This window comes from Aotus nancymaae, unplaced genomic scaffold (assembly GCF_030222135.1).
Source record: "Aotus nancymaae isolate 86718 unplaced genomic scaffold, 86718_ANA_hifiasm-v0.15.2.pri h1tg000025l, whole genome shotgun sequence".
In the NCBI taxonomy this organism is placed as follows: Eukaryota; Metazoa; Chordata; class Mammalia; order Primates; family Aotidae; genus Aotus; species Aotus nancymaae.
Genome location: NW_026988438.1, coordinates 4,099,726 through 4,122,131, shown reverse-complemented (window position 1 = coordinate 4,122,131; position 22,406 = coordinate 4,099,726). Strand labels below are relative to the sequence as shown.

Genomic DNA, 22,406 nt, shown 5'->3' with positions numbered 1-22,406 from the left:
ATTTCCCAAAAAATAAAATAAAATAAATAAAAGGACAATATATTAAACCCTGAACACTAGATATCTCTGGATTAAAATGGGTATAACATTTGTTGGGGACTTTCAAACTTTTTCTGTAAAAGGCCAAGTAGTAAATATTTTACTCTCTGCAAACCAGCCAGTCAGTCACTATCACAACTACACAACCACACTGCAGTGAGAAACCCCCATAAACAACATATAAACAGGTGGGTGAGACTGGGTTCCAGTAAAAGGTTTGTTGCCACAACAGCTGCATTAGGCCCAAAGTTCCTATTTTGCTAACCTCTGCTTTAAACACAGATGAAATGTTAGACAATTGTGGTAATGATTACATATTACTTTCACTTAAAAAAAAAAAAGAATTGAGTATTACAATGTTTTTAGACCACATTATGGAAAATGCAGCAAAGGAGGAGACGTTTGGATTTCATTTTCAGATATTGCTCACACAGCAAGTGAAGACAAAGAGATCAGAATGAATATACACCCATTAGTTCTGTGTCTCTCTGTTGCCACAACTCTAGATCATTATAGGAAACATGAGATGAGTTTGGAGGTACAAGGGCAACTATTTGTCCAGGCTTCCCACTTAGGCGTCTGAGGAAGCTCTTGGTACTGTTCCCTCCTTGCTGCTCAGGCTGCTGAAAGAAATGGCTTGGCGCGAGCTGACATCCACCTGTCTGTGACTGAGGTGCAGGCCACAATAATCAAGGCGCTCTTCCACAACTGGAAATGGCAAAACGAATGTGGTAGTATGGAGGAGATCAATGCTCCAGGACTCTCTATTTTCCCTGCTCCTCTCAACCCTAGCTTATTAGTGTTGAAAGAAAAACTTTAGACAAATTAAATTTAATAGTGTTTACTTGAGCAAAGAATAATTTGCAAATCAGGAAGTTCACTGAAACAGAATAGGTTCTGAGCAACTCAGTCTTGTTGGTTAAAGAGGATTTTTGGACCGAAAAAGGAAAGTGATATATAGAAAATGAAAGGGGGGTACAGAAACAGCCGGGCGGGGCAACCAGGTGGCTGCCTGTGAGTGGTTGAGGGATGGCTGCTGAGATTGGCTGAGGCCGGGCTGCTTGTTACAAGGGTAGGTTAGGTCTACTTACACATCCAGGTACGTTCCAGTTCAGTATGTAAAAACACTTTAGGCCAAACTTAAAATATGTAAGGAAGCAGCTTTAGGCCAAATGGAATTTAACAGTAGGACGCCACAGTAGGGAGTGATAAGGGGTGAGGATTAGGTCATTTTAATTTCGCAGGTTTCCTAGAATCCCTTTTCCTGAAGTGAGGGTGAAGTGGGACCCAAGTCTGGGATGGGGGGGCATGAGTGAGTTTGTATTTACTTTGTTCTCCTCCTCCACTTAACAGGCTGCCCACCTGCATTAAAATTCAAAGTGAGATTTTTGAATATGTCATATGCTCTATACATCTATCATCTGGCATTCCTATGCTAATTAATATCAAAGGAAAACACAGAAACGTCTTGCAATAAACACTCATTTACATCTTAAAGCAAGCAATGCTGAGACCAATGCTGAGTTCATTTCCAACTGATATTTGATAATTTCATTCATTCAGAAACATTTTTCCATTATGCATTTATAGATTTTCATTATTTGTGTTTGTTATTTTTATTGATTTTTAAAATGTTGAATGACACTTTACTTTTGTTGTATTATTTCTTAAACTACCATTCATTTATGGAAATGAATAAAGTTTTCTAAGTAATTTTGTTTATTTTTAAGGTGAAATAAAAGACATTTTAAAAATAGTCTGGCAAAATTTTTAGAATTGATACTCATAAAACTAAAGTTTGATGAATATTGCATCATCTGATCTTATAAAAGTCCTCATATATGAGCCCTCTTCTGTCACTGTATTGCAGAAAAAGAAAACTAGGGGTCATAAAGTGTATTAAATTATTTAAGGCCATGTTAATAATTTTTAAGAGTGACAAAAGACAAAGATAACTATGCCTACATTAAAAAGAACATTTATGGATCATCACTTTATTTTAAAGCTGAAAAAGAAATAAAAGCTGAACAGTCGTGGTGGTTCAGGCCTGTAAACCCAGCACTTTGAGCGGTTGAGGGAGACTGATCATTTGAGGTCAGGAGTTTGAGACTAGTCTGGCCAACATGGTGAAACTCCGTCTCTGCTAAAAGTACAAAAAATTAGCCAGGTGTGATAATGGCATACTTCTGTAATCCCAGCTACTCGGGAGGCTGAGGCACAAGAATCACTTCAACCAGGAGGTGGAGGTTGCAGTGAGCCAAGATTACGCCACTGCACTCCAGCCTGGGCGACAGAGCAAGACTGTGTCTCAAAAAAAACAAAAAGAAAGAAAAGCTACCTGAGGAGTCTGCAGTCCTGTTAATGAAAATCATGTAAGCTCAGCCTTGAGCTCTAGTGTGCTCGCTGTCTTAGCAGAAATGACTTCAGAGGGATGCCAAAGAGAAGGTAGTGGCCTGTCCGGGAAGTGAAAACTGAAATTGTACAATCTGGTTCAAACAATGACAATGTTTAAAAATGTTACGAATTAGAAAGTAAGAAACTGGAATTTTCCCACCTACTGACTTCAGAGTGCTTTATAGTAATTACATTTTTACATTCCATTTGATAAAAATTATTGCAATATCTAAAGGAATTAATGATATCTGTCAAACTTGGGTGGAATCAGAAATTCAGCCTCCTTGGAAAGCAGGCAATATTCTCACTTCACTAGGCTGTTCCTGACCCATCTGTGCTTCAAAACAGAGAATCCCCAGATGCTTCCTGTTTGAATTTCTGAGTACTGGACCTGAACTAAACACAACCCATAAAGAGTAAGCCGGACAGAGGCTAGACAGAACGATGTGAAATAAGCTGCCACTTACTGGATTTGAAATGCTATTGAGAACTGAGCCAGTGCAACCTATTTCTATCATTTAGCATGATCTTGGCATACTGAAACAAGCTAACAAAAAGAGAGCATCCTTGAAAAGGGACTTTTATATTGTTTTTCCGAGACAGGCTATATCAAAACTGGCACTGCTCTACTTTTAGGGCTTTCTATGCCATTTACTATTAGTCTGGTTACCAAGTATAGCACAGTATTGGTACAGAGAACGCCAAACCAAAAGCTGTACTCTGGCCAGCCACTCTGGGTTAAGTGTGGTTTCACTTTTGTTGGGGGGTGTGTGTGTGTGTGTGTGTGTGTGTGACTCTACTTAAAAAAACAAACATGGCACTGACATATCTAACTGAAAATTGAATATGCTTGGATCGGGCCATTATGACTGAGCCAGCTTCCTTGGTAGAGCTTCAAAGTCAATGATATGACAAAGCCTAGTCAAATATTATTCCTTAATATACTACATTGACAAAATACATGTAGTCAGATTTATGTAGGTTTTAACAATGTTAAATGTAATAGCTGCTATTGCTTTTACCTCAATTTCCTACTAGTTTCTTTCTGGGAAAACTGGGTATTCCAAGTCAATAGTGTGCCCCTCCCAGAGCTGTAGCTCAGCTTGGGAAAGTAGCTGCAGACTGTCAGCCGGTTAATCAGGGATGAGAAAAGCACTGTCATCATCATTCTGGAAGATCATTCAAGGATCAGACATACAGTGCTTCCCTTAACGTCAAATAAAACTTTATTAATTTAGAAAACAAAACCCATGATACTGAGCTACCACACAGAACCCACAGGCTGATGCCAAGTGCCACATTGGGGCATAATGGGAAACCCTAGTTGCTGAGGTTGACCAGATGCAAATTTCAAACCACTTACTAGTTCTATTAACAGTACAACTCCGAAAACGATGCTGAAGTTTTCTGATGCTTTGTTTACTTATGTTTTCAACTGAACTAACTATATCTTTTAAGGATATTTATTTGCTCAATGACCTTTTATTGAGGCTTATACCAATGGTTGTAGTAAAGACTAAATATAATGATATGAAGCAAGTCACAGGTGTAATGCCGGTTGCCTCGCCGGGGGCTCGGACAGACCCCTCCCCCCCCGGGAGCCTGGGAAAAAAGCCCTGCCAGGACCTACCTGATACTATTTTGTCCCATCTGGGCCCCACTCCCTGCCTGCCATTTTGTCTTCCTGCCTACTATTTTGTCCCATCTGGGCCCCACTCCCTGCCTACTATTTTGTCCTATTTGGGCCCCACTCCCTGCCATTTTGTTCCATCCAGGCCCCACTCCCCTCCATTTTGTCCCACTTACCTTGGGCACAACCAATCAGACGCCTCCACTCCCTATAAAACCCCCTGCCTAAGAGGAGTCCGTGCAACTTCTCCGGCCCCTCCTGTCTGGACTGCAGAACCTCACCTAGGAGCCTGAATAAATTCCTTTGCATTGGATTATTTTCATGCTGGCCTGTTTCTTCATTTTAAACGTGGCAAGAACCCAAAAACAAACCTTACAACAGGCATTCAAAAACCATAATATGTTTCCCTTCATTTTCTTGAAAATGGGCACTTACCACTAGCCTGTAATTTATTATATACTAGAATTTCCTAGAATGAAAGGCAGAGAAAAGTGAAGTAGCAGATAAAATTACTTAAAGTGTGTCACAGTATTTTTTAAGGCTACAACATCATCGTGGCAGCTATATGTCCGTGCCATATTATTGAGCATCTACTATATGCTAGACACTGTAATCAGCATAAGAATGTAAAGAATAAATAAAAGCTATAAATCCAAGCTGATTCAACTTAAAGATGAGGCATTATTACAGAAGCAACTCATATGATTTAAATGCCAGGGAAAATAATAAATTATTGTTTTATATGGTAATTTATATAATTTTATTATATAACTTGAATAATTAAATATACTTTATAAAATGCAATATAATATATAAAGATATAAAGATTTTATACAATTAACGTAAAATGTATGACTAATGCATGCTATATATTACATGGTATATATTTTATATAATTATAATACAATTATTTATTTAATAATTGTATGTATTTGAAAAAAGCAGTACAGAAGACATAATGTTGAAAAGCATCATTCTTTCTCTGTACCTCAGTACTACTTCCTAGAAACAGAATTCTCTCAACTTTTAGTATCTTTAATTATGTTAGTGATAACCTTGAACTATCAGTTTGAACTGTTAGCTCCTGGCCGCCTGATGATTTGTGCTCACTCTCGCCATCACGCTACTCCACATATTCTCCTTTACATATTGCTGTTTCTAGATTATTTATATTGCTATTACAATTGTAACTTTAAATCGCTTATTTAAATCTCTGTTCTTATTCAATCACCTTTCAACAATATCCCTTGTCTCCTATTTTTTAACTTCTTTTTCCTTCCACCTTTCCTGCCAACTTCCACTGTCATGCCACATCCTTGGTGAGCTCTTCTTTCACAAGATCAGTGTTAATACATGAATCTCTTTTGCAATTCCAAACAAGTCTCACAAGATTTGTTCACTCTAAAGTTTGGAAATAAACAACGGGATCCGTGAATTATGTGAATATAAAAATAATGTTGCCGGGCGCGGTGGCTCACGCCTGTAATCCCAGCACTTTGGGAGGCCAAGGCGGGTGGATCACGAGGTCAAGAGATCGAGACCATCCTGGTCAACATGGTGAAACCCCGCCTCTACTAAAAAAAAAAAAAATACAAAAAATTAGCTGGGCATGGTGGCTCGTGCCTGTAATCCCAGCTCCTCAGGAGGCTGAGGCAGGAGAATTGCCTGAACCCAGGAGGCGGAGGTTGTGGTGAGCCGAGATCGCGCCATTGCACTCCAGCCTGGGAAACAGCGAAACTCCGTCTCAAAAAAAAAAAAAAATAATAATAATAATAATAATGTTGATTTCTAGCCAAAAAATATACAAGGATTATATTTCTTTTTCTGTATTCCAGTGTCAGGAACCCTGGACTATACAAATAAAATGTTACTAATATTCTTATTTAAGACACACAGTCAACTGTTTAAAATCATGCCATATTTTAGTTTGCTTCATATTTGGAGCATAATTTCCTTGTGCAGCTTTTAGACCCCAGAATGGTAGATCCACTGACAGCATGCACCATGTGCCTGGAAAAGCCTCAGACACTCAATACCAGCCTGTGAAAGCAGTCATGAGCACTGTACCCTGCAGAGACAGAAGAATAGAGTTGCCCAAGGCTTCAGGAGCCCACCCCTGGCACCACTGTGGCCTAGATGTGAAATATGGAGTCAAAGGAGACTATTTTGGAGCTCTGATTTGATGACTGCCCTGCTGGGGCTTGCATGGGGCCTGTAGCCCCTTTAGTTTTGCTGATAGCTCCCTTTTGGACCAAGACTATTTATCCAATGCCTGAACCACCGTTGCAACTTGGAAGTAACTAACTTGTTTTTTATTTTACAGACTCATAGGCTGAAGGGACTTGCCTGTTCTCAGATAAAACTTTGTACTTGGACCTTGAGTTAATGCTGGAATGAGTTAAGACTTCGGGGACTGTTGGGAAGGGATAACTGCATTTTGAAATGTGAGAAGGACATGAGATTTTGGAGGGGCCGGTGTGGACTCATCTCATGTTGAATTGTGATCCCCAGTGTTGCAGGAGGAGCTCTGTGGGAGGTGACTGCATCATGGGGGTGGATTTCTCCCTTGCTGTTCTCGTGATAGTGAGTTCTCACAAGATCTCGTTGTTTAAAAGTAGCACTTCGCCCTTTGCTCTCTCCCTCTTCTGCTCCACTATGTGAAGATTGTGATTGCTTCCTCTTTGCTTTCTGCCATGACTGTAAGTTCCCTGAGATACACCCAGCAATGCCTCTAGTACAGCCTGTTGAAGTGTGTCAATTAAACCTCTTTTCTCCATAAATTACCCAGTCTCAGTATGCCTTTATAGCAGTGTGAGAATGGACAAATACAACAGGGCTCAAGTTTCCACATCCTTAGCAATTTCTACTTGTGCCATTTGTTTTTGAGAAAATAATCATTGAAACATCTGACTATAACTGTGGATATTTTGATTCTTCTTATAATTTATTATTTTATGTATTTTTGAGCTCTGTTATTGGGTGATAAATATTTAGAAATGCTGTAAGTTCTCTCTCTCTCTCTCTCTGTCCTTCTCTCTCTCTCTCTCTCTATATATATACTCTTCATTGTTATAAAGTAGACTTCTTTATCAGTGAGTATATTTTTTCTCTGAAATCTACTCCTTCCAATATTAAAATGGCCATTTCAACTCTCTTTTGGTTAGTATTATCATTGTATATATCTTTCTATCATTTTACTTTTATTTGTGTCTTTATACTTTAACTGTGCTTCGTATAGCAGCATATACCTTGGTCTTGGTTTCATGTCTAATCTGATGAGTGCTTCCTGATCATGGTACATAATGCATTTCTATTTAATATGATTATTGATATGGATAGGTTTAAGTCTACTGTCTTTCATGTGTGTCCTATTTGTTTTGTCTGTTCCTTATTACTTACTTTTCTTCTTTTTCTATCTAGCTCTCTACTACTAGAGAATTCTTCCATAAAGAGAGCATCAAAAAAGGGGAAAGTTTTTGACAAGGTTTTGCTTCTAGTGACTACTAGCAGAAGTTTATATTAATATCTTTGCAAAGACATTTAATCATCTTATATAATTATTAAAAGTTTGAATTAATTAAATCAAATCTTTGCAATCTATTAAATTATCAGGGTACAGGTATTGATATAGAAAATGGAAATGAACTTTTTTTAACTCCCAACAAAAATCTAAAGGCATTCTTTTTATAACTCCTGCTGCAAACAAGTATTACATAAGATATTTTTTATTGATCCAAATATTAAAATTCCAAGAAACTTCCAATGAACTCCAAAGTCACACTTTGGAGTATGACTTTTACAGAACTCATTAATTTCTAAACATCAGCCCTGAGTGTAAACCTTTTTCAAAGCAAGCTAGAGGAAGCTGAAAGAAATTCTGACATTATGAACTTTGAAAACGGAGATGTTTGGATGACTGCAATACTCATGGCTTATGAGTTCTTAAAATAGGAAGGCCTGCTCTCTCGATTTCGCTGAGGCAAAACTGGCATAGACCCTGGCCTGCCTGGAAAAACTCCATTGTGTTGATGTATAAAGCAGAGTTAAAGACCTGTCTCCTTGGCATAATATGGCTCTAGTTTAAATAGATTTTTCCTCAATGAATGTTCATGCTGCTTTGAGGTTCAGGGATTCTTCCCTCTAACCTTGAAAATATTTACACAACTTACGGCTAATAAATTTTTCTAAAAGACTTAGGCCCGAGAAAATTAAGAAGACATAACACAATGTGCCTAGAACAATAATTAATAAAGCCTCTAAAATGTTTTCTTCATTGGCTGTTCATGGGGCCTGGCCCACGTTCTTACAAAAAGGAAACTGTCAGAAAGCATTTTAAAATAAATAAATGTTAAAGGATGCCACCTTTCCTTCAGAAGAGAAAACCGTGCCGTGGCATCGTCTCTAACTGACTTTTTCCGACTACAAGGTCGCCATTCAGTATAGGAAACATTGAACTACACCATATAAGAGGAGTTTCCCCTTCCTAACCCAGATAATGGCCATATATTGTGTTGTGTTTCCACAGCACTACTGCAATATATATTGTGGCCATTATCTGGGTTAGGAAGAGGAAACTCATCTTACCATCCCCAACGAGAATTTGCAATAGTGTTGTGGAAACACAACATAAAAATATGGGTCACAATAAAATGAAATAGTAGACTCCATAAGAGCTACAGAAATTGACAAGAGTGAAAATTTAGGGAAGTATCAGACAGAAAGTTGGATGTAGGTTATTGACATCTGAGTAAGAATGAGAATGAGGATACATTTTAATTGGGAGTATGGGTCATAAAGTCCGGGAAGCAAGTTCTGTGAACAAATTAGTAGGTTTTGTTTTGTTTTGAGAGGAGTCTCACTCTGTCGCCAGGCTGGAGTGCAGTGGCATGATCTTGGCTCACTGCAACCTCTGCCTCCCAGGTTCAAGTGATTCTCCTACCTCAGCCTCCCGAGTAGCTGGTACTCCAGGCGCATACCACCATGCTCAGATAATTTTTTGTACTTTTCATAGAGACAGGGTTTCACCACGTTGGGCAGGATGGTCTCAATCTCTTGACCTCCTGATCCGCCCGCCTTAGCAGCCCAAAGTGCTGGAATTGCAGGCTTGGGCCACTGCGCCAGGCCACAAATCAGTAGTTTTGATTTGCTGGAGCTACACAGGTGCTTTTCTGCAGTGAGAGAGTGATCTGAAGAGGAATTTACAGTCACATTAGAAAAAAGCATGAAAAATGGTGTAAGAAAATTAATCTAACAGTGTTTCACAGGACTGGCAGCCATTGGCAATATCCTCAGGTGTGAGGCGGTCAGAACCTGGTGGTGATGAAGGGAATTCGATAAAAGGAATGGACAAAAGAGTGATTAAAATGTAAGACTGGATATGGAGAAAAAGAACATTTGAAGTAATTACTCCAAGAATTTAAGACCACATTTCTAAAAGAATGAGCTCACATATAACTGGACCTGGAAAATAGGCATTGTGGAAAACAATGGTAAACTCAGTTTTAGAAATGCTGTGTTTTGAGGTGAAAAGTCAACTGGGAATAATTTTATAGCAAGTTGTATAACATCCAAGTCAGAAATGTAAATATAATGCCGTGATAACGTTAAACATTAGACTGTAGAGAACTGACTAATCAAATTACAATAGTAGGGTTAAATATAGTGCAAAGTGTGTGAGAGAAGTACAGAGCCACATTTAAGTAGGGTGGGATGAAGTAGATTCAATGGGGAATAGATCAGAGACATTGAAAAACTAATACACTTTAGTATAATGTAAATAATGTTTTAAGATTGGATCGGGGCCAGGGGTGTGGCTCACGCCTATAATCCCAGCACTTTGGGAGGCTGAGGCGGGTGGATCACGAGGTCAAGAGATCGAGACCATCCTGGTCAACAAAGTGAAACCCCGTCTCTACTAAAAAATACAAAAATTAGCTAGGCATGGTGGTGCATGCCTGTAGTCCCAGCTACTCGGGAGGCTGAGGCAGGAGAATTGCTTGAATCCAGGAGGCAGAGGTTGTGGTGAGCCGAGATCACGCCATTGCACTCCAGCCTGGGTAACAAGAGCGAAACTCCGTCTCAAAAGAAAAAAAAAAAAAAAAAAAAAAAGATTGGATTAACACAGTCCATATTCTAATGTATAGTCTCATAACAGATGCCTAAGATTAAAATTTTTAAGGATTCTATGTTCCATTCTTAATGCTCTCAGATACATTATAATTTTCTTGAGGCTGTGAATACAGCTTAGACTTTATATATACTAAGTATATATTGCTATATACTTAGCTCCCTTTTGACAGATTTAATGGCATTAAAGAAATGTTAATTAGAAAATGCAAAAGAGAAGATAATTGTTCTCTTACCAAAATTTTATTTTCTTGTTGACACCAACTATGTATACATAAACACACACAGAGAGAGAGAGAGAGAGAGAGAGAGAGAGAGAGAGAGAGAGAGTTTACTATTGATTTGCTTGTAATCTAATGAAAAAGTCAGAAAGGGCTATAAACAGATACAATGTACGATCTTAAGTATCTAAATACAATAGGAACATGAAACTACATTTCCTTTATTCATTGAGTACCAAGTACATAGCATAGTGCTTGGGCCAAAGTAGGTGGTCAATAAACATTTGACCCTAATTAAACCTTTAGAGTGCTTTAGAATTGTACCTTCAATAAGGATAGACAACTTTGTTGCAGAGGAACTCTCCCATGGAGAAAAAAAATACATAACATGAAAAAATTATACTTAAAAACTCTATTTGATCATTAGGGACTTACAAATTAAAAGGGCAATAAAATAAAACTACACATCTCTTAGAGTGACCAAATATCAAAACACTGACAAATACCAAATGCTAGTGAAGATGCAGAAAATAGGAACTTTCATTCATTGCTGGTGAGAATGCAAAATGCTCCAACTACTTTGGAACAAAGTTTGTCACTTTTTAATAAAACCAAACACACTCTTACTATATGATCCAGAAATTGTCTTCCTTGGTATTTATTCAAATGAATTAAAAACTTTAGTCTGCACAAAACCCTCACACAGATGTCTATAGTAGCTTTGTTTATAATCACCAAAAACTGGAAGTAACCAGTTCTTCAGTAGATGAATGGGTAAATAAATTGTGCTACACCCAGAAAATAGAATGTTATTCGGTGTTAAAAAAAAAAAAAAAAAAAAAAAAAAAAAAAAAAAAAGAGCTATCAGGCCAGGTGCGGTGGCTCACATCTGTAATCCAGCCCTTTGGGAGGCCGAGGCAGGTGGATCACTTGAGGTCAGGAGTTCGAGACCAGCCTGGCCAACATGGTGAAACCCCATTTCTACTAAAAATATAAAAAACAGCGAGGCATGATGGCAGGTGCCTGTTATCCTAGCTACTCAGGAGGCTGAGGCAGGAAAATCATTGAACCCAAGAGGCGGAGGTTGCAGTGAGCCGAGATTGAGCCACTGCACTCCAGCCTGTGCAACAGAGCGAGACTCCTTCTCAAAAAATAATTTTTTTTTTAAAAAAAGAAAAAAGAAATGAGCTACCAACCCAGAAAAAGTCTTAAATGAGTAGTACTAAGTTGAAGGAATCCGATATGAAAAACTTAAATAATTTATTATATTACTCCAACTACATAAAACATTGGAAAGACAAAACTTGGTTGGCAGTAAAAAGAATGATGATTGTTGGGGTTAGGGTGGGGAAAAAAATCAAAGGCTGGAACACAGAGGATTTCTGAGACAGTGAAAATGCTCTATAGAATACTATAATGGCGGGTACATGTCATTATGTATTTGTCCAAACCCACAGAATTTAAAACAGAAAGAGTGATGTAGTCTTATGTATAGATTTTCGGTGATAATGTGTCAGTGTAGGTTCATTGGCTGTAACAAACGTGCCACTCAGATGCAGATGTTGATAATGAGAAAGCTGTTGGGGGTGAAAGGGAGCAGAGGAAAGGGGATTTTTTTGTACTTTTCATTTAGTTTCACTTTGCTATAAAAATAGCCTATTTTTAAAAATAGTGTTGAAAGGAATTAAAGAACTCCAAAATAAATGTGTTTATGGATAGGAAAATTTACTGTTATTATCCTATATTCATGGATTAGAAAACCTACTATTATTAAGATAACAATATCTATAGATATCAAAGCGATCTACAGATTCAGCGCAATCCTTATCAAAATTCTAACAACGTTTTTGGCAGAAATGAAAAAATCCAATCTTCAATTTATATGAAATTGTAAGAGACTCCAAATATCCAAAACAATATTGAAAAAGAAGAAAAAAAGTCAGATTCACATTTTCCATTTTTAAACATTTATTACAAAGCCACTGTAATCAAAACAGTGTAGTACTGACAGAGGCTTGAAATATAGACTGGTGAAATATAATTGAGAATTTAGAAATAAACCTACAAACATCCATGTTCAATTGATTTTTGACAAGGGTCCCAAGACCATTCAAAGGATAATGAATTGTCTTTTCAAAATATGGTTCTGAGAAAACTGGGTATCCACATACAAAAGAATAAAGCTGAATTTTACCTCCTACCGCACCACATGAAAATTAACTCAGATGGATTAACAATCAAGAAATGAAAGCTAAAACTCTAGAACTCTCAAAATAAAATTCAAGATTAAGTGTTTATGACCTTAGTTCCTTAGATTAGGTGATGACTTCTTAGATATGACACCAACATCATGAACAACAAAAGACAAAATAAATTGGAGTTCATCAAAATTATAAACTTCCACGTATCAAATAATATATTTAAGAAAGTAAAAACACAACTTACAAAATGTGAGAAAATACTTTCAAATCATATACCTGCAAAGAGTAGTGTCCAGAATACATGGTGAACTCAACAACAAAAAAGACAACCCAATTTAAAAATGGGCCCAAGACTTGAATAGCCATTTCTCCAGAGAAGAAATACAAACGGCAAACAATCACATGAAAAGATGCTCAATGTTTGTCATTAGGGAAATGCAGACCCAAACCACAATAATGTACCCCTTTTGTTCCCACTAGAAAGGCTGGCTGGTATCAAAACAAACAAACAAAATATAACCAGTGTTGGAAAATGTTAAGAAACTGGAATTCTCCTACATTGCTCTAGGAATGTAAAATGATTCAGCCACTATGGAAAACAGTTTGATGTTTTCTCAAAAAGTTAATCATAGGAATACCGTATGACCCACCAATTCCACTCTCAGGCATATACCCCCCAAAGACCAAAACAGGTACTTAACAAATACTTGGACACATATGTTTATCAGCAGTATTCATAAAAGCCAAATAGTAGAAACAGTCCAATGTCCATCAACAGATGAATTAACAAAAACGTGGTCTATACATACAATGGAATATTATTACTCATAAAAAAGAATAAAGCACTGATACATGTTAAAGCAAAAATGAACCTGGAAAACATTATGTTAAGTAAAAAAGTGAAACACAAATGCCACATATTGGATAATTTCAATCATATGAAATATCCAGAACAGAAATTCATGGAGAGGGAATTCATGGAGACAGAAGGTAGCCTGGTGGTTTTCAGGGGCTCTAGAGGGTAAGAGGGAGATGGGAGTACATGTTTAATGAGTATCGGGTTTTCTTTTGGGATGGAATGTTTGGAACTAGACAGAGATAGCGATTGCCCAGAATTGTGAATGTACTAAGTGTCACTGACTTGTTCACTTTAGAAGGGGTTTTTATGTTGTGTAACCTTTATCACATTTTTTAAAGCACCCCTATTTTAAGATAGTAGAGAGCAAACAGGGTAGGTAGGACTTGATTAGCCAAGGCCCTAAGGAGAAGAAAAGTGAAAATAAGTGATCCTGACATTTAGTTACAATTCCAGGCATCAACTAAGAGGCTAAATGACTGGACTGAGAGAAGACAGTTGTCAGAACTTCAAGCTCAGTAGAATTTTCAGCAATCTGCTGGAGCTCAAGGTGCGTATGGGAATATGGGGCAAAAATTAAAGTTCTTGTTTCCAATAATGAAGAGAAACCCAAAGAGTTGCAAGAAAAAGGAAGAATTAGAAGCATATCATCCCTACACTAGATTAAAACTCAGTTTCAAATTACTTCATTCCTGATTGAATTAAGGTTATATGCCTTATCCTAAAAGAATTTCAGAAGAAAACAAATCCTTTCTGGAAAAAGATCAAATCATCCAGATCTCCAATGATAATGAATGTCTTGCCAAGATAATGAGAACAAAGATGGAGCCCAAAAGAATAGACTTAAAGTGAAGTTAACTGAGCTATCTACCACCAGTTTCAGTGTTAAAATAGAAAATAAAGCAGAAGGAAGAGAGGCAAATTTGACTTAAAATTCTAACGGGCATCTAGGAGGATGGCAGTGGTATAGATTGAGTAAGACAAACAGGAGGAGTGGATCTAGGAAATGAAAGAGCTAATAAGCTTGGATGGGGATTTATTACACTTTGAAGTATCTGTGGATTTATTCCAGGTGGAGATGTGTCCTATTACAGGAAAAGTGTCTAGGAAAACAGTATTTTTTATATGTCTGGACCTGACTGTTTGCATTTGCCATCGCTGGCAGCCTGAATATGCATGATGTGAACGCTTTGCCACCTGTTACTGTTCATCTGAAACAGCTATGGTGAAAGTCCGAAACACACAAATTGTCATGTTGGTAATGAACTCTTTTAAGTGCATAAAGGAAAAGCAAATTTATAAAAGGGAAATGGAAGTATTACTTTACATATTTGAAGTAAAATTCATAAAACTCATAGTCCATTTTTTAAATCTCAGTATCGTTTTCCCACTCAACTGGAAACTTGATGCTCCTGAAACATCAGTTTATGCTGGAAATATAGTCTCTCCTTTAGTTTGCAGCTTTACAGAAGACATTCCTGTCTCAATATCAGCCTATATATAAAGACTTAATAATATTTGAAAACTGTGGATAACTAAACAGATTTACATTTTAAATTGCTTGCAAGCCTTAATCTAATTTATAAGTACATGAAGATTCGAAATTCTATGTAATTTTTTTCTCTCTTTCTCTCTCGGCATATTTACATAAAAATCTCTTTCTAATAAATGTTATTTTCATGGTAAAAAAACTAGTTTATAAATCACTCCTAGGCTACACAAAGAACAAATGTTTGGTGAAAAATGATCAATCCATTTATAAACTTGTTATCTAAAGGAAAATAATGCATTTTTACATTCAACACAAGCATATATCTTATAAATATATTATTTTCTTGATTGTAGTAAAGAAAGTATGGTAGAGATCTAAAAGTCGTTTTTATTTTCAATGAATAAGAATGGGGATGGGGGACTACAGACACTTTCATTGCAGGAAAAGTTTCCACCTTGATTTTGGTAGAAAAGCCTAATGGTTAGTTTGAAAAAAAATAATTGTTATTATTTATGGAAACTTTCAGAAAGGTGGTGAAGGAGTATAAGAGCCAATCCTGGCAACTGTTTCAGAATCTCAGTTGAGCAATTTAGATTCTATCCCCTACTGTTGCCTTTCCCTCAGACAGACTCCTACTGCAGAGGAGAACCTGTGCCATCCTGCAGGGGCTCTGTAAAAGCAGAATCTGGAAGAATGGGTGCAGGCTTGTTAATTGCAGGCAGGGAAGGGGTTCCAAGCAAGAGGAGGAATGAATTCTGCCAGATAAACGTTGAAGAGAAGCTACACAGTTACAAAAACAAACAAAGGAAACTTGGAGCATTCGTTGCAATGTTAGAAGCAGGAAAAAAATACTGTGGCCAAGCACGGGGGCTTATGCCTGTAATCCCAGCACTTTGGGAGGCCAAGGCAGGTAGATCACAAGGTCAAGTGATCAAGACCATCCTGGCCAACATGGTGAAACCCTGTCTATGCTAAAAATATACAAAAATTAGCTGGGCATGGTGGTGCATGCCTGTAGCCCCAGCTACTCGACAGGCTGAGGCAGGAGAATCACTTGAGCCTGGGAGGCAGAAGTTGCAGTGAGCTGAGATCATGCCATTGCACTCCAGCCTGGGTGACAGAGTAAGACTCTGCCTCAAAAAAAAAAAAAAAAAAAATAGACGTAATAAAAGATTTGGAGATGAGACAGTACCACATAGAACTAGTAAACTGTGACTCCAATATCTGGAGTTTCTGGGAGTGGCTAGAAATAAGCTAGGATGATGCCTTGACATTTTCTGTATACTAATTTAACTAGAAAGAAGTAAAATCTTTTTCCTGCAAAAATATATGAAGACATATAAGGCCTGTAGCTGTAATCAAACAGACTGATATATCCTGGACTATTAAAATTACTCCTCTACATGTTCCATGTAAAATCTACTATTGGGAAATATACAGTTGATTATATTTTAAATTACATAAATATTTTTGAATCCTTAATATGGGGCCATAACATTCATTTATCATATATGAGTATTTTGTTAAATGTCGTTTTGACTGTGAAAGAGATTCTTAGTTGGAAATTTCTGCAATAGTACTTGCCATGTAAAGCTAAAAATACTTGTCATTATACCAAGTTTCCTAGAGCTGGATTTATAGACATTTTAGAGAAAAAGCTACTACTAAAAGCAAAATGTAATTCATTGACTAACAAGGTAACAGTAGTTTAAATACAGACATCATCGAAGCAAGAGTGAAGAGCAAACATTTTCCTGAACAAGGGGAAAGCCAGCAGCAAGACCGAAGCAAAGCATAGTATGAATTTCTAGCAGAAAGGTAAGGGTGAGATACTGAAAAATAATAAATTATGTTTCATTAAAAAATATAAACCAAAAATGTATCAGAAAAATCATGTTTTATAAAATACTACTTCGGTTGGTCTTGTAAAGCCACTAGGTGAAAATGATAAAGTGCAGGAGCGATGTCTTCAGTTTGTTCATCTTCCTTGTTCAAATCCCCTCCCCTCCTTTTGTGTCATGCTTCCCCTACTTACGACCACAAGTAATTTATATTCTCATCTTTCATCTCCTATTGTCGGGGGAAAAGTTAGGACCCTAAGTGGATTTATGTGGTAATCTCCTACAAAAAAAAAACTGTTTCCAAAAGTCAGAGCCCAAAGCAATAGTTTAAAACAGTTCAATATTAAATACTTGAGGAGATTAGGAAGCCAGTCCTGGTCCCTGCAATTTCAGCCTGTGTGCCCACCTCAGAGATTTGCTCACAACTGACTTGTGATTGTCAACAGACCCTTGCTCCTTCTGCTGCATCAGAACCTCGGGGGCAGAGAATATACATACAGATACTGACATTTTGGGAAGCATCTCACATATACCTTTCACCCAGCTAGATTTTCCAAGGACAAGATTGAGTTCAGGGAACAGTTTCAGAAAGGAAAGAAATGGTGAGAGTATAGACAATATTATTATTTAGTTTTGGTCGGAAGATGAGAAGATGTTAACCAACTGGTATATGGTTTTTTAAAAACATTTATATGCTGCCATATTTTCGATTTTTTTTTTTTTTTTTTTTTTTTTTTTTTGAGATAGAGTCTCGCTCTGTCACCAGGCTGGAGTGCAGTGGCACAGTCTCAGCTCACTGCAACCTCCACCTCCCAGGTTCAAGCGATTCTCCTGCCTGAGCCCCCAGAGTAGCTGGGAATACAGGCGTGCGCCACCATGCCCAGTTAATTTTATTTTAAGTAGAGACAGGGTTTTACCATGTTGGCCAGGATGGTCTCGATCTCTTGACCTCGTGATCCACCTACCTCAGCCTCCCAAAGTGCTAGGATTACAGGCGTGAGCCACCTTGCCTGGCCTCAGAAAAATTTTAAATAGAATTTTGGAAGGAAGAAAATCATCAAAATGAGTTAATAAAAGATAACATAAAATAATTGTAATTTCCTATCAAGTTGTTTTTTTTTTTTTTTTACTAAGGATCATCTTTAAAATGAATTCAAAACACAAAGTTTAAAAAAAGCCTAATAAGAGGCACAAAGGAAGAAATAACCTTTATTGTTGTTGAAAGAGATTCCCTAATTACATTCTTGATAGACCATACATACGTAAAGCTTACTTCAATCTAATGTGTCCAGGTGTCCTGGAGCTCTCCCTTTGACACAGGAGTTCTTTAATACCAGCCGCCCATTAGGCAAAACTGCAGCATCTTGCCCTTGTGCTTTTAGCAATAATACGCTCTCTTTCCGTACCTTTTGAATATGTGCTTATTTTCTTATAATATTTTTTTCTTCCTTTTTCTTAACTTGCTGCATAAGATCTATATGGTATATGATGTTTTTCTGAACATGAAATCTTATTCTTCATTTGTGTGAAATGTCACAAGCTACCAACTGTTTACAAAGAGATTAGGAGCAGCAGTCCCAGGCAAAGGTGCAGGTTACAGTGGAAACTCTTAAACCTTTCTCTCTTGATTAGTTCTTTCCAGTCTCCTGTCATATTATGTCGACAGATGTGGTGTTTTATTACGAGCTAAAAATGGGAGAAGACTATAAATACAGCGAAGGATGTGTAAAAGTTCCTTATGACTATATAAGTCTGGTAAAAAGGAAAAAGCTACACCGTTGAGATGAGATTTAGGCATCATTTTATCTCCTTGGATAAAGGAAAACGGTAAATTATATTATAAACCAGATTAGTCTTTTTCTTTTTTTAAAGCTACTCCAAGATATTAAAAGGCCTTGATTGTTGAAAGTAAGTCCCTGCAACAACTTTCAGAGATGCTCCAGAATCCTACACTCAGCTGGAAGCTTGGCTAAACCCATTAACATCTAGAGTAGATCAAACCTGTGAAAGTAGGACCCTGGAGCATCTGACCTAAACTTCTAGCAAAAGTTAATTTTTTATAAAAATCAATTTTATTTATTAATGAACAAAGATAGATAGTATAAGTTAATAACAAGATTTGGTTAAGAAATGGACACAGCAAGTCACTGAACTCCCTAGAAGGATAATCATATAGCAAGGTCTAGGTAATAGAATAGTCCTGTGAAATCATAAGAGTAATCATCCATCAGTCAATGTTGGGTACAATCCAGCATTGCTTATCCTATGCCGATTTACTGAATTCCATAATTTATGGTCACGTTACTTAAAAATACATAGTCATGTGTTTTGGTACTGAGTAACTCACTACAAAGAGACACCATAGATTAATTCTTGCCATTAAACATCAATGTGCATGCAAAATAATTTAAAATGTCATACTTTCATCATAGTCTCAATATACCATATGTTCTCATTGTTTAATTTGTGAAATTAGTAATACAATCATTTCTCCTTAAAAAGGACACATTTGTAGGATGAGAAAAGCATGATAATTTGCAAGATGCTGGCTAGCATTTATCAGCATAGAACAACACTAGACAGTAAACTATTGGAGATATTTAGAAATGGAAAGGTATTTTGGACCCTACATTTAAGCATCAAGAGATCTAAAATCATAGATATTTCATGATTTGAAAATATTTCTAGTCTATGTCATTTTCCCTCAAGCAATATTATAGTCCTCTCCTTTTTCTTCTCTACTGAACAAAGGTAGACAGTGGTGATTTGCACTCACTTATTTTCTTAAAATATTTCAGACCATTTTCATCTTAATATGTGGGATTGGATAATGTCAGATTCACTTGGCTTGGAGAGAATCTGAAGCGATAAATATCTAGGGAAATCTATATTCTCCATATTACATTGTGGGATCAGACATGGACCTCACAGGGTGAAAGGAGCAGCTTATATCGAGAAGCTGAGTTTTTCTTTCTTTCATGACAGTTTCTTCCATCATTCATTCTTATGATGGAATGATTAGGACGAGAATTTGGAGAAGGAATAAAATTTGGAGAGAAGCATAAACTGTGTGGAGGGCAAGGATTTCTTGTGTTTTATCTATGAACAGCAAAAAGTACATATTTTTGAGGCAATTGTATGTTCTTAAGGCTGCAGAAGAAATAATAAAACCTCTTAAGTTTGGTCTTTTTATAACTTACTGTACTTCAGGATTGCAATAGAGTAGTACCATAGTATTTAAAATGGGGTACTGACTCCATTAAAAATAGTAAATATTTTATTATTGACTTAAGTTATTTTTTATATAGCGACGACGTAAGGAGTTCCTTCTGCTTGATGTTTTTAATATTTAACTATCTCATTTTTTTACTGACACTGCACTTAAAATGCACATTTTGCATTGGGTTCTTCATACAATATCACTTTTTTCCTTTTCATCCTTGTGCTCCCCATAGGGTTTTAGCAGTTGGACTCCTTCATCTTGGCAGGTATTTTTAAATGATTAGATATTAACCTGAAAGGCTGTATGTGTGTATGTGTCCATGTGTTTTCTACTAGTGAAAATAATATCAGCATTTCCAAACTAAAATTCATTTTAAAATTATATGTAAGTACATTTACATGCTTTCCACAACTTTAAAAATGATTCATTCCCTAATGCTGCAAACTAATATTGTTGCCTTAGGTGTTGGGGAAGATACACTTCATGTAGTTACTATCTGTGGCAGATAAAAGTAATTACCGTTATTTGGGGTATTAAATATACTGTCACGGGATTCTTGGGGTGGCCTGTGGCACTTTTGTCGTAGTTTTGCTCAGGCCTGCTGGGCTCATTCCTCCCACCTGGCCTGGTAAGCTGCACTTAGCTCAAGCTACTGGCCTGAATCCCACACCTGCCAAGGGTTAGCTAGGCAGGAAGGAGAGACGGGTGTGTGGGCAAGCGTGGGGTCTGGCCACCGTGCACAGCCAGACATGCTGGCTGCAGTGAGGTGGGGAGCTGTGCTGGCTCCTGCGAGACTGTGGCTGGACCAATCGTACCACACGTAGCTTCCATGCTGACACCAAGGAATGTGGTGGTGCCCAGAAACTTCGAAACGCCAGGAACCGCAGAGCCCCACAAGGGTGTCATAGCCCCGGCTTGGGGAGCTCCTGGGTCTGGGGTCTCCGAAGGGCCACAGCTCTTCTCCTTGTTGTCGCCAGCAACGTGGTGACAGGGGGTGTATTTCAGCCCTGTTTGTGTTACGACTCTTTAGCCCCGACATTTGGCAGGTTCCCTGTCTTGGCCCACGCCCAAGCGGAGGGTGAGCGAGGCAAAGAGGAGCATCGAGCGACAGAATAGCTCAGAGGAGACTCACAGTGAGTAGCTCTCCGCGGCTGGTGCGTCCCAGTGAGGGCTCAGGTTCTAGCTGAGAGGAGACCCTGGGGCGGAAAGCTCCCCCCACAGCTGGCTGCGCTGTTGTCCCTTCAGCTCTCAGCAGAGGAGACCCTGGGGTGGGCAACGCCTTTCCACACCTGCTCCTTCCATCCTCTACTTGAGTTTGACCGAGTCTGCGACTTTTATGGTCCTCAGAGGGGAGGAAGTGCAGGCTGATTGGGCTGCAGCCGGAAGCAGCTCCGCAGACTTCCACTCCGCTCTGCAGGACCAGCACCTGGGTCCCCAGGCTTCGGGCCTCCCTGGCTTGAAGGCGGGGCTTCACCAGAGACCCGCCCCTTCCTGCCCAGGAGCCTGTCTGCTTCCTGCCCACCCCATTCATAGTGCTCAGGCTGTCTGAGTCAAGGGATGCCAGCAGCTCAGCCCCTAACTGCCCTCAGCCCCCCTCAGTCTCCCTCCCATGCTTGATGGGGTCCAAAGTTTAGAGGGGCCATGGTGGCAGGGGGCTGGTATGTGTCAGCACTCCCCCCAAGAGTATGCACACCTGGCTGGGTTGCAGCAGTGCCCAGGCTCTGCCCCGACCTCACTCCGAGATCAGATCATGTGTGCCAGGATCGAGGAGAAGCCAGGCAGCAGGAACAGACATCTCCAAACCTGCAGAGGCGGGGGCCTTCCTAGGCCCCCAAGAGGCCCGGGAGGCCCGGGTCCACCGCTGCGACTTGGGCCACTGCAGCTGTGCCTAGAAGGGCAGTGCTGCTGCCTGCTCCCAGCCCCCAAGAGCAAAGGGAGGCCTGCCACGGGAGCCACGATTTGGGCAGCAGCAGCTGCGTCAGGAAGAGTGGGAGTCCTGCCTGCTCCCAGCTCCTGCTGGCTCCCTAGAGCTTGCAGCCAGCATCTTGGTGGTGGCCGCTACAGGTGGGCCACCAGTGTCATCAATACTATTTCCAAATTTCAAGTATATGACTTGAGATAATTAAACACTTTACAAACTTAGCCTCAAGATATTTGTATTCTGGAAGTTTTGCTGTTTTTCTAGATAAAAATAAGAACAAATTATGATAATTCTTAAAATTATAGATTTAGAAATTTTTAGGCCAAATGGTATTTAAAAATTGTTATTCTTTACACATCAGGGCAGTACAAAAATTTTGCTTCTAGAAAATTATCCCCTTTTTTAGCTTCATAGATTGCTAAGCTCATGTCTAGAGCTTTTGGTTCAGTTGCTCTGGGTGGA

The 22,406-nt window shown here is 38.5% G+C and overlaps 1 protein-coding gene across 4 annotated transcripts in view; it reads right to left on the bottom strand.

The window, feature by feature from the left end:
• Positions 1–21,417, bottom strand: part of AGMO (alkylglycerol monooxygenase) — a 441,694-nt gene extending 420,277 nt beyond the window's left edge. For 3 of the 4 annotated variants that reach the window (XM_021674184.2, XM_064380352.1, XM_021674183.2), the window contains exon 1: positions 21,156–21,413. The gene's annotated coding sequence lies outside the window, so the exon portion shown is untranslated. Of the gene's footprint in view, positions 1–21,155 lie in introns of all 4 variants that reach the window. The other variant, XM_064380350.1, reaches the window with a different exon arrangement.
• Positions 21,418–22,406: the final 989 nt, after the last annotated feature.